The 11818-nt window shown below is 49.4% G+C and overlaps 1 long non-coding RNA gene across 1 annotated transcript; it reads left to right on the top strand.

The window, feature by feature from the left end:
- The first annotated feature begins 8440 nt into the window (after window positions 1-8440).
- LOC128898428 (uncharacterized) lies at window positions 8441-11591 on the top strand. Its single transcript, XR_008462832.1, has 3 exons — window positions 8441-8486; window positions 10411-10470; window positions 11550-11591. It is a non-coding gene; the product is annotated as an uncharacterized LOC128898428 (long non-coding RNA).
- Window positions 11592-11818: the final 227 nt, after the last annotated feature.

Genomic DNA, 11818 nt, shown 5'->3' with positions numbered 1-11818 from the left:
CTGCCCACCAGCACTCCCAGGTCCTTCTCCACAGGGCTGCTCTCCAGCAGATCACCTCCTCACCGGTACTGCTGCAGTACAGGCCTGTCAGCCTGACCTCAGTGCCAGGCAAGATTATGGAACAGGTCATCTTGAGTGCAGTCACACAGAACTTGGAGGATGGCCAAGGGATCAGGCCCAGCCACCATGGGTATACGAAGGGCAGGTCCTGCCTGACCAACCTGATCTCCTTCTATGATCAGGTGACCCGTCTGGTGGATGTGGGGCAGGCTGTGGATGTAGTCTACCTGGACCTCAGCAAGGCCTTTGACACCGTCCCCCACAGCAAACTCCTGGCCAAGCTGTCAGCCCATGGCTTGGATGGGAGCACACTGCGATGGGTTAGGAACTGGCTGGAGGGCCGAGCCCAGAGAGTGGTGGTGAATGGTGCCACATCCAGCTGGCAGCCAGTCACCAGTGGTGTGCCTCAAGGATCAGTGCTGGGCCCCATGCTCTTTAACATCTTTATTGATGATCTGGATGAGGGCATCGAGTCCATCATCAGTAAATTTGCTGATGACACCAAGCTGGGGGCAGGAGTTGATCTGCTGGAGGGTAGAGAGGCTCTGCAGAGGGACCTCGACAGGCTGGGCAGATGGGCAGAGTCCAATGGCATGAGATTTAACACATCCAAGTGCCGGGTTCTGCACATTGGCCGCAGCAACCCCATGCAGAGTTACAAGCTGGGGTCAGAGTGGCTGGAGAGCAGTCAGGCTGAGAGAGACCTGGGGGTGCTGGTTGATGGTAGACTGAACATGAGCCTGCTGTGCGCCCAGGCAGCCAGGAGGGCCAGTGGCATCCTGGCCTGCATCAGGAACAGTGTGGCCAGCAGGAGCAGGGAGGTCATTCTGCCCCTGGACACTGCACTGGTTAGGCCACACCTTGAGTACTGTGTCTAGTTCTGGGCCCCTCAGTTTAGGAAGGATGTTGACTTGCTGGAGCGTGTCCAGAAAAGGGCAACAAGGTTGGTGAGGGGCTTGGAGCACAAGCCCTATGAGGAGAGATTGAGGGAGCTGGGGTTGCTTAGTCTGGAGAAGAGGAGATTCAGGGGTGACCTTATTGCTCTCTACAACTACCTGAAAGGGGGTTGTAGACAGGCAGAGGTTAGTCTCTTCTCCCAGGCAACCAGTACCAGAACAAGAGGACACAGTCTCAGGCTGCATCAGGGGAGGTTTAGGCTGGAGGTTAGGAGGAAGTTTTACACAGAGAGAGTGATTGCCCATTGGAATGGGCTGCCTGAGGAGGTGGTGGGGTCGCCGACGCTGGGGGTGTTCAGGGCGAGGCTTGACAGGATGCTTGGTTGTATGGTTTAGTTGATTAGGTGGTGTCAGATGATAGGTTGGACACGATGATCTCGAAGGTCTCTTCCAACCTGGTTAATTCTATTCTATTCTATTCTATTCTATTCTATTCTATTCTATTCTATTCTATTCTATTCTATTCTATTCTATTCTATTCTATTCTTCCTCTCCAGCTGCAGGACTCTGCACTTGTCCTAGTTGAACCTCATTAAGTTCCTCTGTGCCCAGCTCTCAGTTTGTCCAAGTCTCCTTGCCATCTTCAGCCTTCTGCTAGGTAGAGTTTGAGACACTTTGCAATAGCTGAAAGTGTCCAAGGCCAGGCTGGATGAGGCTTTGAGCAACCTGGGCTGGTGGGAGATGTCCCTGAAGGTGGATGGTCCCAGAAAGTCTGAGCTGAGGAGTGGACTGGGCAGAGAGAGAAGCAGCAAGAGGGTGGTGAGACACTGGAACAAGGTCACTCAGGGAGGTTGTGGCTGCCTCCTCCCTGGAGGTGTGTCTCGGTCTGGAGAGGGAAGGAGACTCAGTTCTTTTGAATATTCCCATGTTGTGAAATTAACGGCACAAGCGAAGCCAAAATATCAACAGCTAGACTATTTATTACATAAATAAAATGGAAATAAGAAGGGGAGAGGGAGAAGATAGAGAGGGAGAGAGAGAAGAGAGAGAGGGAAGAGGAAAGGAGTTATATTACCACACCCCTCACCCCCCCGCAAGGCAGTTTGAGTCTGTGGAGGAAAGGTGCTGCAGGAGATGCTGGGTTTGTAGAGAAAGGGTGTTGAGGCTTTGGCTGGAGAATAGATTAGGTCCCTCTGGGCAGCTTCTTCAGCTCCATGAGTGGCAGCAAGCGGGACTTAGGACACAGAGAGAGGGTTCAGTCTGCTTCTCCCAGGCTCCACGGCCTCTTTTCTCCGACGCAGCCTTGGCCCGGGCTTTTCCTTCCTCCTCAGCGACATGGTCCTTCTGCGTTTTTTCTTCTCTTAAGCCAGTAGTGCTCAAGTCTTTTATACAGTTTTTAGTCCTTAGGTATGTGTCCAAGCATTGTCCCTCAGGAATTCAGGAGCCAGAAAGTCCTCCTTAGGTAAATATCCAGGTATCGTTCCCCAGGAAATATTTCTGTGTAATCCTGTGTGTTTAGGCAGGGGTCTAGATGGAGGGGGGGAGGGCCTCCACCTTCCCCTTCTCCATATAACCTGCCCACACACCCATTACACCCATTGTCTCTCCATCCTCCCTTCCTGGAAACGATCTTGCCCTGAAGGCGTGATGGCTGGGTCCTTGGGCCATTGTTGTAGGCCAGCTGCAGTCCAGTGTTATCACGATGCAATCGCAAGGTGATTTGCATCCAGGATTGGTCTTTGCACCTTCTTTCCAGTGGCTCTGCCCAACAACATATTGTCTGGGCAAGCAGCAAGTGATTTTATCTTTGTTGACTCACACCAGGAGTTTAGACTCTTACAAGGTGTTCAAGGCCAGGTTGGATGAGGCCTTGAGCAATCTGGGCTGGTGGGAGGTGTCCCTGCCTGTGGCAGGGGGTTAGAACTGGATGATCTTTCAGGTCCCTGTGGTGAAGAGGTTATTAAATTTATTAATATGAAATATGAATTATGAAAATATTGTTTTTATTAATTATCAAACTATTAATAACCGATGAATCACCAACTTACATACATGTTCTAGTGCACGTTCGTGAAATACATTCCACAAGAGGCTTAATGTTGTGATTAGAACTTAATTGAACTAGTTACAGATTATTTCTATATTTACATAACGAATGGTGCAGTTCCGCCGCTTGGCCACTAGATGGCGACTTGGCGGGACGCGGGCGGCTTCTGGCCACACACAGCAGTATTATAATCTTTCCATGCGTCAGCGTTTACTCTGCTAGACGCGGATACTTTGAACTGGGTGCTAGTGGATGGAAAGCACGTGGAAGATACTCTATGGCTGTTATTTGTAGCGAAGTGGGGGTCCTGCAGACAACTGTCACTGGGCTGGTTCCTAGTCGAGTTGGATGGCAGTGTTGGGTTACTGTCTCCTCTCTCCGCAGCAGTGGAGAGGGAATAATGGAGCCTGGGCTTAGCTCAGAAGCAGGCTCCCTTCAGGACTCGGTTGATTCCCTCCAGACAACAGGGATCGGTCCTGGTCGGGGTCGGCCTGTGGGGTCGGCTCTCGGGAGTCGGCTCACATAACAGGGCAGGGCGACGGTTGCTGGTAGGTGGGCTTGGAGGACATGGCAACAGGAGGGGTCGGCCCTGATATGGCAGCTCTCAGAGCTGAGGTAAACAGCCTCGGAGAAAGAGTGCGGCTGCGTTAGGCGGTGGCTTATCGTTTACTAAGCTTAAAGAAACAGCAGGACATTCGGAGTGGTCCTGGGTTCAGTGCAGTATAGGCACGAACAGTGCTTTGATCTTCCCTGAGGTTTACAGGGCTCAGAGTGGCACACGTGGCGGCTCCTCTCCCGCTACGGCGGGACTAGGCATTTGTGGACTCGGTCTCGATCAAGTTCCTTCTCCCCGGTAACTGGGCAGATCTTACCCTCGGGGGTTGGTCCAGTCCTCCGGTGGCACAGTGGGCTCTCCCGGTCGGTACGACTGGCTGTGGCGACGCTGGGCTCCTCAGGCTCAGCGAAGGTCCTCCTCTGTGGAGATGATCCTCCAACTGCTTCTCACGATGCAGAGGCTTTCAGTATGTGTGCAGGTATGGCAGAAGCTAACAACAATAAGCTCAATGGCAGACGCTGCGGCTTGAGAGTTACTCTCTCGAGCAAGCACAGAGACAAAGTGAAAGAGGGGGCAACTTGTTTGCCAGCTGGGGTGATAGTTATAGATTCCTCGAGGCTAGGTTTGACCAACAGGCACTCTCATAAACAACTAGCTTCAGCCTATAGAAAGCGTGAAGCTAGAATTCTACCCATATTTGGTGTTTGCATGAGCACTGCATGCACTGGGTGCGTGCTGGCCTGGCTAATGCTTTGGCTTTTGTCTTCCTCCTGAAGGAGGGGGAACTTGTCCACATGCTGGTTAAAAATTCAGTATCTGGGCAGAATGTGCCTTCACCACAGTCCCTTCCAACCCAAACCATTCTGTGATTCTATGAAAGACTCTTCTTGTTTCAGCTGTGTGTTTCTCTTCTCTCATCTCATACTGCAGTTATGACCTTCTGAGCCTCATAGTCCAGGATTTGGTCTATTTTTTTTTCATCAGGCTATGTTGTTTTAGTGCTCCATACACCTCCTCCTCCCAGACCACTGGAAAGACAAAGTTCACAGGGTTTTATAACCCAGGGCCAAGGGGAAATAACAAGACAAAGACCAAACTCCTGGAATATCTGCAACTTGGTTTTTCTTCCTCTGGGCAAGATGCAGACCCAGCTGGATCCCCCCAAGGTGCTTGGGCTAGTGCTAACTTCTCAAGAGAGGCCTTCTCTGCTTTTTGGGGTGTGCAGGTTTCCACCTGCCAGCTGTCTCCTTCCCAAGCCCCACTGGGGATGCATGACCTGGGTGCTGCTCATGGCCAAAAGAGATCTAAGCATAAATAAAAAGGATGAATTTCCAAGTGCCAGCAGCCTCTTGCAGCAGCTATGCATTAAAAGGATTTGTCTGAGGGATTCAGAAGCCTGGGGAAAGATAAAGCTCCAGGGAGACCTTCTGGTGGCCTTTCAGTGCTTAAAGAGGCTGAGCAGAAAGGTGAGGACAGACTTGTGAGCAGGGCCTGTTGTGACAGACCAAGAGGTGATGGTTTGAAACTAGAGGGAGACTCAGACCAGAGAGAAGGAAGAAAATTTTGTAGTGATGGAGGTGAGAGCCTGTCCCAGGCTGCCCAGAGAGGTGGAGCTGCTCCATCCATGGAGCCATTCCAGGTGAGGTTGGCTGGGGCTCTGAGCAACCTGCTCCAGTTGCAGATGTCCCTGCTGGCTGCAGGGGGTTTGGACTGGATGAACTTCCAAGGTCCTTTCCAACCCAAACCATTCCATGATGCTGTGATGTCTCAAGCACCTCCGGCAGTTTACAACTGCTCCTGCACCTCTCCACTGGTTATGAATGATAAAGAACTGTAAACTGGGGCTTGTTGTGTCTTTGATGAATTGAGTTTGATGCAGGCATTAGTTCCAAAAGCTACTGGAGGTGTTGCCTTTCACTGCCATGAGTTCATGGAGCATGTCATAGAATGGCCTAGGTTGGAAAGGACCTCAGAGATCATCTACTGCCATGGGCACAGACACCCTCCACCAGAACAGGCCACTCAAGGCCTCACTCAACCCGGTGTTGAACACCCCCAGGGAGGAGGCAGCCACAGCCTCCCTGGGCAGCCTGCTCCAGAGTGTCCCCACCCTTGTATTGAAGAACTTCATTATAAGGTCCAGTGTTACCCTACTCTCCCTCATCTTCAAACCATTCTCCCTTGTCCTGTCTCCAGACACTCTCATGAAAAGTTCCTCTGCAGCCCTCCTGTAGGCTTCCTTCAGGTACTGAAAGGCAGCTCCAAGGTCCCCCTGGAGTCCTCTCTTCTCCAGGCTGAACAGCCTCAGCTCCCCCAGACTGTTCTCATAGCAGAGCTACTCCAGCACTTGGATCAACTCTGTGGCCTTCTCCAGACTCACTCCAACAATTCTTTGTTCTTCTTATGATGGGGGCACCAGAATTTGACTCAGTATTATAGGTGGGATCTCACCAGAGCATTGTTGATAAACAACCTTCTGTCAGATTGATAACCAGAGTTAAGAGATCCACAGAAGCACTTCCCTTCATGTCATTTTGCATCAAACCTCTTTCCTTGCTGTTTGTAACTCTCCCTCTCTCTCCTTCTGAATCATAGAATCAACAAGGTTGGAAAAGACCTCAGAGATCATCCAGTCCAACCTATCACCCAACACTGGTGGTTTTTTATTGTGTTGTATGACTCTGTTAGATCATTCGGTCTCAATGCATAAGCATATTTAAGAACTGGAATAGAGAGTAACATATTTGCAGATTGATAATGAAGGTTAGTTTAAAGGATTGTTTAAAACTTAGGGCTGTATATCATAATTGCTTAATGATTGTATGATCAGAAAAAAATGTTTATATGGACTTATATGTTATCCCACCAGTTTGATATAATTCTATACACCTAGAGGACAAAATCAAAATTCATTATAGCACAAAATACATTTTCATTTTAGGTTATAAAAACAAAAGAGGGGAATTCAGGTATTATGTTGCAAGAAAGAATGTTTGAAGCATGTTATATTCTCAAATTTTCATTTTATATGTGATTTTAAATGTGATGTAACAAAATTTATAGAGGATATAAGAATTATGGAAGTTTTAGCTAGGAGAAATTTGAAAGAAAAAGAAACAGCATTAGGCCAAAGTGAGTATGACTAGGACTCAGTACCTCTCCTTAGCGAAAACAAAGCACCAACAGATCAGTAGTACTAGGATGAGAAAAAAAAAAAATGCTATTCTGTGTAATTTTATATTGGGCAAAGCAATGAAGCACTTTTGCTCTTTCTGTTTGCCTGCAAGTCTTCTGTCTGTAAAGCTAGAGCCTGGCCAGATCTACCTTTACAGATTAAAGAAACCTTGCTACCAAACAATTGATGATTTTTGACCATCTTAGAAAAGTAAAGATGTAACATACCTTTAGAGCAGATTGTAAAAGACATTGCTGAAGATGAGATTTGTTGTGTTTTGCTTTATGTCTGGCTACTGCCTTTCCTGATAATCCTTTTTCTACTTGCCTTATGAGATAGCCTTTGGATAACTGGCCAGGCCCTTCATCTTTTTTATGTGATTATGTAGCTTTCTTAAAACAATCATTTATGCTTTGTTATTTTACTTTTTATTACTTCTGTTGCCTTGTATATTGCAATGCTTACAATGCTTGCTTGATCTTTCTCATAAGAAGGTCCTTGTTGTGCAACAGAAAGGGGGAAATGTTGCACTGAATTTAGGGAATAATCACAAGCAATGGTCAGCTGATAGAAGGAAAAGTTTTTGCTCTTGTGGGCCACAAACCCTGTGAGCAAACTGCAATTATGTAGAAGAGAAAAAAGCATTTAGCTATTACCAACGGCCATTGTGACTCAGGAAGGCACACAACTACCTGTTAATGACAGCGGGTAAACATTGCAAGAGAGTCTTTTGCTCTTTCTCTGAACTTAGATAAGAGATGTTTGACCATTTGCCTTTGGTCTAACACCTGTCTGAGCCTTGCTCAGGGATGTGTGTTCCCTGGCATTTCCTTGGCAGCCAACCACGATTCTGTAACTGTCGCACGGACACATCTAATTGCCAATCACAAGTATCCTTCTGAACATGTTAGCCTATATAAAGAAATGACTTTGTACAATAAAGTAGACACTTAGCTTGCATCAAGCTTTGTCTCCATCTCTCAATCACAGTATGGTGGGAGGTGTGCCTGCCCATGGCAGGGGGGTTGGAACTGGATGATCTTCAAGGCCCCTTCTAACACAACCCATTCTATAAATCTATGAATCTGTTGCAAAGCAGAGTTAAAGCCATCAAACCTGGAGCTTATTTTCTTACCATGACTGTAATGGGAATCCTAAAGGTGATATTGTTAGGAAGAGGTTCTTCCCAGGAAGAGAGATTGGCCATTGGAATGTGCTGCCCAAGGAGGTGGTGGAGTCCCCATCCCTGGAGGTGTTTAAGAGGCAAGAGGGGATTGGATGTGACACTTGGTGCCGTGGTCTAGTCATGAGGTCCGTGGTGACAGGTTGGGCTTGATGATCTTTGAGGTCTCTTCCAACCTTGGTGATTCTGTGTGAAGAGCCTAGATGAGGCACTTGATGCCATGGTTTAGTTGATCAGATGGTGTTGGGTGATAGGTTGGACTTGATGATCTCTGAGGTCTTTTCCAACCTGGTTAACTCTATTCTATTCTATTCTATTCTGTTCTGTTCTGTTCTGTTCTGTTCTATTGTCATAAGCATGGTCCTCCTGCCCACTTTCATCCCCCTGCACTGGCAGCAGCAGCTGCTGCAGCCCTCCTCTCTGCTTGCCTTGCCTGCAGGATCTGGCATCTCTTCCACTACATTGTCAACCTGCGCTACTTCGAGATGGTCATCCTCATCGTGATAGCCCTTAGCAGCATTGCCCTGGCTGCAGAAGACCCTGTCCAAGCTGAGTCACCAAGGAATGATGTGAGTACCAACCACCACGGCCTGAATCAGGTTGTTGTGCTCTTCCCAGCAGTTATGTGCAGGGCATGTCCACGCCGGGGCCAGGAAGTTGATCAAAGGGCTGCAGAACCTCCCCTGCAGGGACAGGATGGGAGAGGTGGGGCTCTTCAGCCTGGACAAGAGAAGGCTGCAGGGAGACCCCAGAGCAGCCTTCCAGTACCCGAAGGGGCTCCAGGAGAGCTGGGGAGGGACTTCTGACAAGGGCTGGAAGTGACAGGATGAGGGACAATGGCTTTGAGCTGGAAGAGGGAAGATGGAGAGTGGAGATGAGGAAGACATTCTTGAGAGTGAGGATGGGGAGACACTTGAATAGGCTGGAAGGAGGAAGATGGAGAGTGGAGATGAGGAAGACATACCTCAGAGAAAGGGTGGGGAGACACTGGAACAGGCTACCCAGAGAGGTGGTGGTGTCTCCATCTCTGGAGTCCTTCAAAGCCCACCTGGATGCTACCCTGTGCAGCCTACTCTGGGTGACCCTGCTCTGGCAGGAGACTTGGACTAGGTGATCTCCAGAGGTCCCTTCCAATCCCTCTCATTCTGTGGTTCTGTGCATTGAGCAGGATGTGTACTGAGGAGTCTGTTCATCCACTTCTTAAATAGCTCCAGGATCTGAATTGCCCCAGAGCACAAACCAGCAGAGCAGGTGAGAGCAGGAATGGCCTGGCCTGGTCTTCTCTGTCTGAATCTGGCCAGTGCTGCCTTTTTCCAGAGGAGGTTCCACGAATCCCTTTATCAGTAAGGAGCTGAAGCAGACATGAGCAATCTCTCTTCTTCATCCTTAATAACTGTGGGATCAGTGTTACAAAGAGGATTTTATCACTCTCTCACCCTCCCAAGGTCTTTAATCATACTATCAGCAGCTAGAGCAGAAGGGAAGAGCAGCCCAGGCTGCTGCAGAGATGCTGCCAAATAAGCTCTTTAGGAAAGGATATTAAAATATTTTGATTGGAAATATCCAGTTTGCCTTATTAAAGCTGCTGTAGATGGAGGTGCACTGAAGCAACCCATGGGCAGGGATGAGGCAGCCTGGCAGGGAATGGAAAATGTGGCTGTTTAAATCTGATGATTTGTGTCCTAGGCTGGTCCCCAGCAGTGTGGGCAGCAGATGGAGGGAGGGGATTCTGCCCCTCACTGTGCTCTGCTGAGACCTCCCCCTGCAGTGCTGGGGCAGCTCTGGAGTCCTCAGCACAGACAGGGAGGTAGTGGAGCAGGGCCAGAGGAGGTCACAGCAATACTGGGAGGGCTGGAAGCCCTCTGCTGTGAGGCCAGGCTGAGAGTTGCTCAGCCTGGAGTAGAGAAGGCTCCAGGGAGACCTTCTGGTGGCCTTTCAGGACTTACAGGGGACAAGAAGAAAGCTGGGGACTACACCAAAAAGTTCCAGAATTCACCCCCTGCTTGAACAAGTGATGTTATTTACCACCACACCTCTAAGCAGGGCCTGTGGGGACAGGCCAAGGGGTGATGGCTTGAAACTAAAAGAGGGAGACTCAGACTGGAGAGAAGGAAAAAATGTTTGACTCTGAGGATGCTGAGACCCTGCCCAGGTTGCCCAGAGAGGTGGAGCTGCCCCATCCCTGGAACCATTCCAGGTGAGGTTGTTTTAGGCCCTGAGCAACCTGCTCTGGTTGCAGATGTCACTGCTGAGTGCAGGGGGGTTGCTCTTAGATGATCTGTAAGATCCCTTCCAACCCAACCCAGCCTGTGGTTCTGTGATTCCAGTCTGTGCAGACCCTGCTTGAAAGGCTCCCTGCAGATGACATTTCCCCAGTGCAGCATCAGGCCAGAAGCAGAGCACACTTCCCACTCTGGGCTGACCTGCAGATTGATCCAGGGTGGTTTTTGCTCTCACTCCTAACATACCTTTCTCTTTCTCTTTCCCATTCAGGCTCTGAAGTACTTGGATTACATTTTCACAGGAGTCTTTACCTTTGAGATGGTGATCAAGGTAAGAATTCTTCCAGGTTCACCTCCCCTTTCAGATTTTTCACTCTGGGAATCTAGAGGACAAGAGTGGAACATGACAGAGCTCCCTGGGGTGCAGGAAAGGTGGTGGGGATGGAAAGCTCCACCTTGGGAGTGGCCAGTACACAGCAGTGCCTTTCTCCAGCAGCTCTCCTGGTGTCTGCAGTCTCACATTTTATGGAGGAAAATAGAGATATCTTTAATAGCTGTGGCTGTGTAAAGAGGATAAGAAGGACAGGTTGCCCAGGGAGGTGGTGGAAGCCTCATCCCTGGAGGTTTTTGTAGCCAGGCTGGATGTGGCTGTGAGCAGCCTGCTGTGGTGTGAGGTGTCCCTGCCCATGGCAGGGGGGCTGGAACTGGCTGATACTTCAGGTCCCTTCCAACCCTAACAAAGAAGAGGAAGCTCAGGGAAGACCTTTTTGCTGTCTACAACTCCCTGAAGGGAGGTTGTAGCCAGGTGGGGGTTGGTTTCTTCTCCCAGGCAAGCAGCACCAGAACAAGAGGACACAGTCTCAAGCTGTGCCAGGGGAGGTTTAGGCTGGAGTTGAGGAGAAAGATCTTCCCAGCAAGAGAGATTGGCCATGGGAATGTGCTGCCCAGGGAGGTGGTGGAGTCACTCTGTGCCTGGATGAGGCACTTGGTGCCATGGTTTAGTTGACCAGATGGTGTTGGGTGCTAGGTTGGACTTGATGATCTCTGAGGTCTCCTCCAACCTGGTTAATTCTATTCTATTCTATTCTATTCTATTCTATTCTATTCTATTCTATTCTATTCTGAATTCTATGATTCTATGACACAGAACTGTTGAAGTAAATCCAGAGGAGGACAGAAAGATGATTCAGGGGCTGGGGCACCTCTGATGTGAGGATAGACTGAGGGAGCTCAGCCTGGAGAAGAGAAGATGAGCAGCATGAGTGAGCAGCCAGGTGTTGCCCTGCTGCTGTGAAGCCCTGAAGACAAGCTTTGTGAAGTTTGGTCAAGGCCACTCCTCTGTACCTCAATAGTGTCTGTTTGCTGCTTGTTTCATTCAGACTCTTCTCTTTCCATGTGCTTCCTCCACAGATGATTGACTTGGGGCTGTTACTCCACCCTGGCTCCTACTTCCGTGACCTTCCTGGATTTCATTGTGGTCAGTGGAGCCTTGGTGGCCTTTGCCTTCTCGTAAGTACATTTTGCTTAGCACCCTCATTTCCAGGCAATCAGCTGCAGAGGAGGCAGGCCCCTGGCACAGAGCTGCCTCTGAAGTGTAGTGTTGGGGGCTCCATTTCTCAGTGAAATGTTCACTTTCTGCCCTGCATCATCTCAGAGCTGGCGGGGGGGGGGGGGGGGGG

This window comes from Dryobates pubescens, chromosome 23 (assembly GCF_014839835.1).
Source record: "Dryobates pubescens isolate bDryPub1 chromosome 23, bDryPub1.pri, whole genome shotgun sequence".
Lineage (NCBI taxonomy): Eukaryota > Metazoa > Chordata > Aves > Piciformes > Picidae > Dryobates > Dryobates pubescens.
This window is presented reverse-complemented; position numbering and strand designations above follow the sequence as displayed.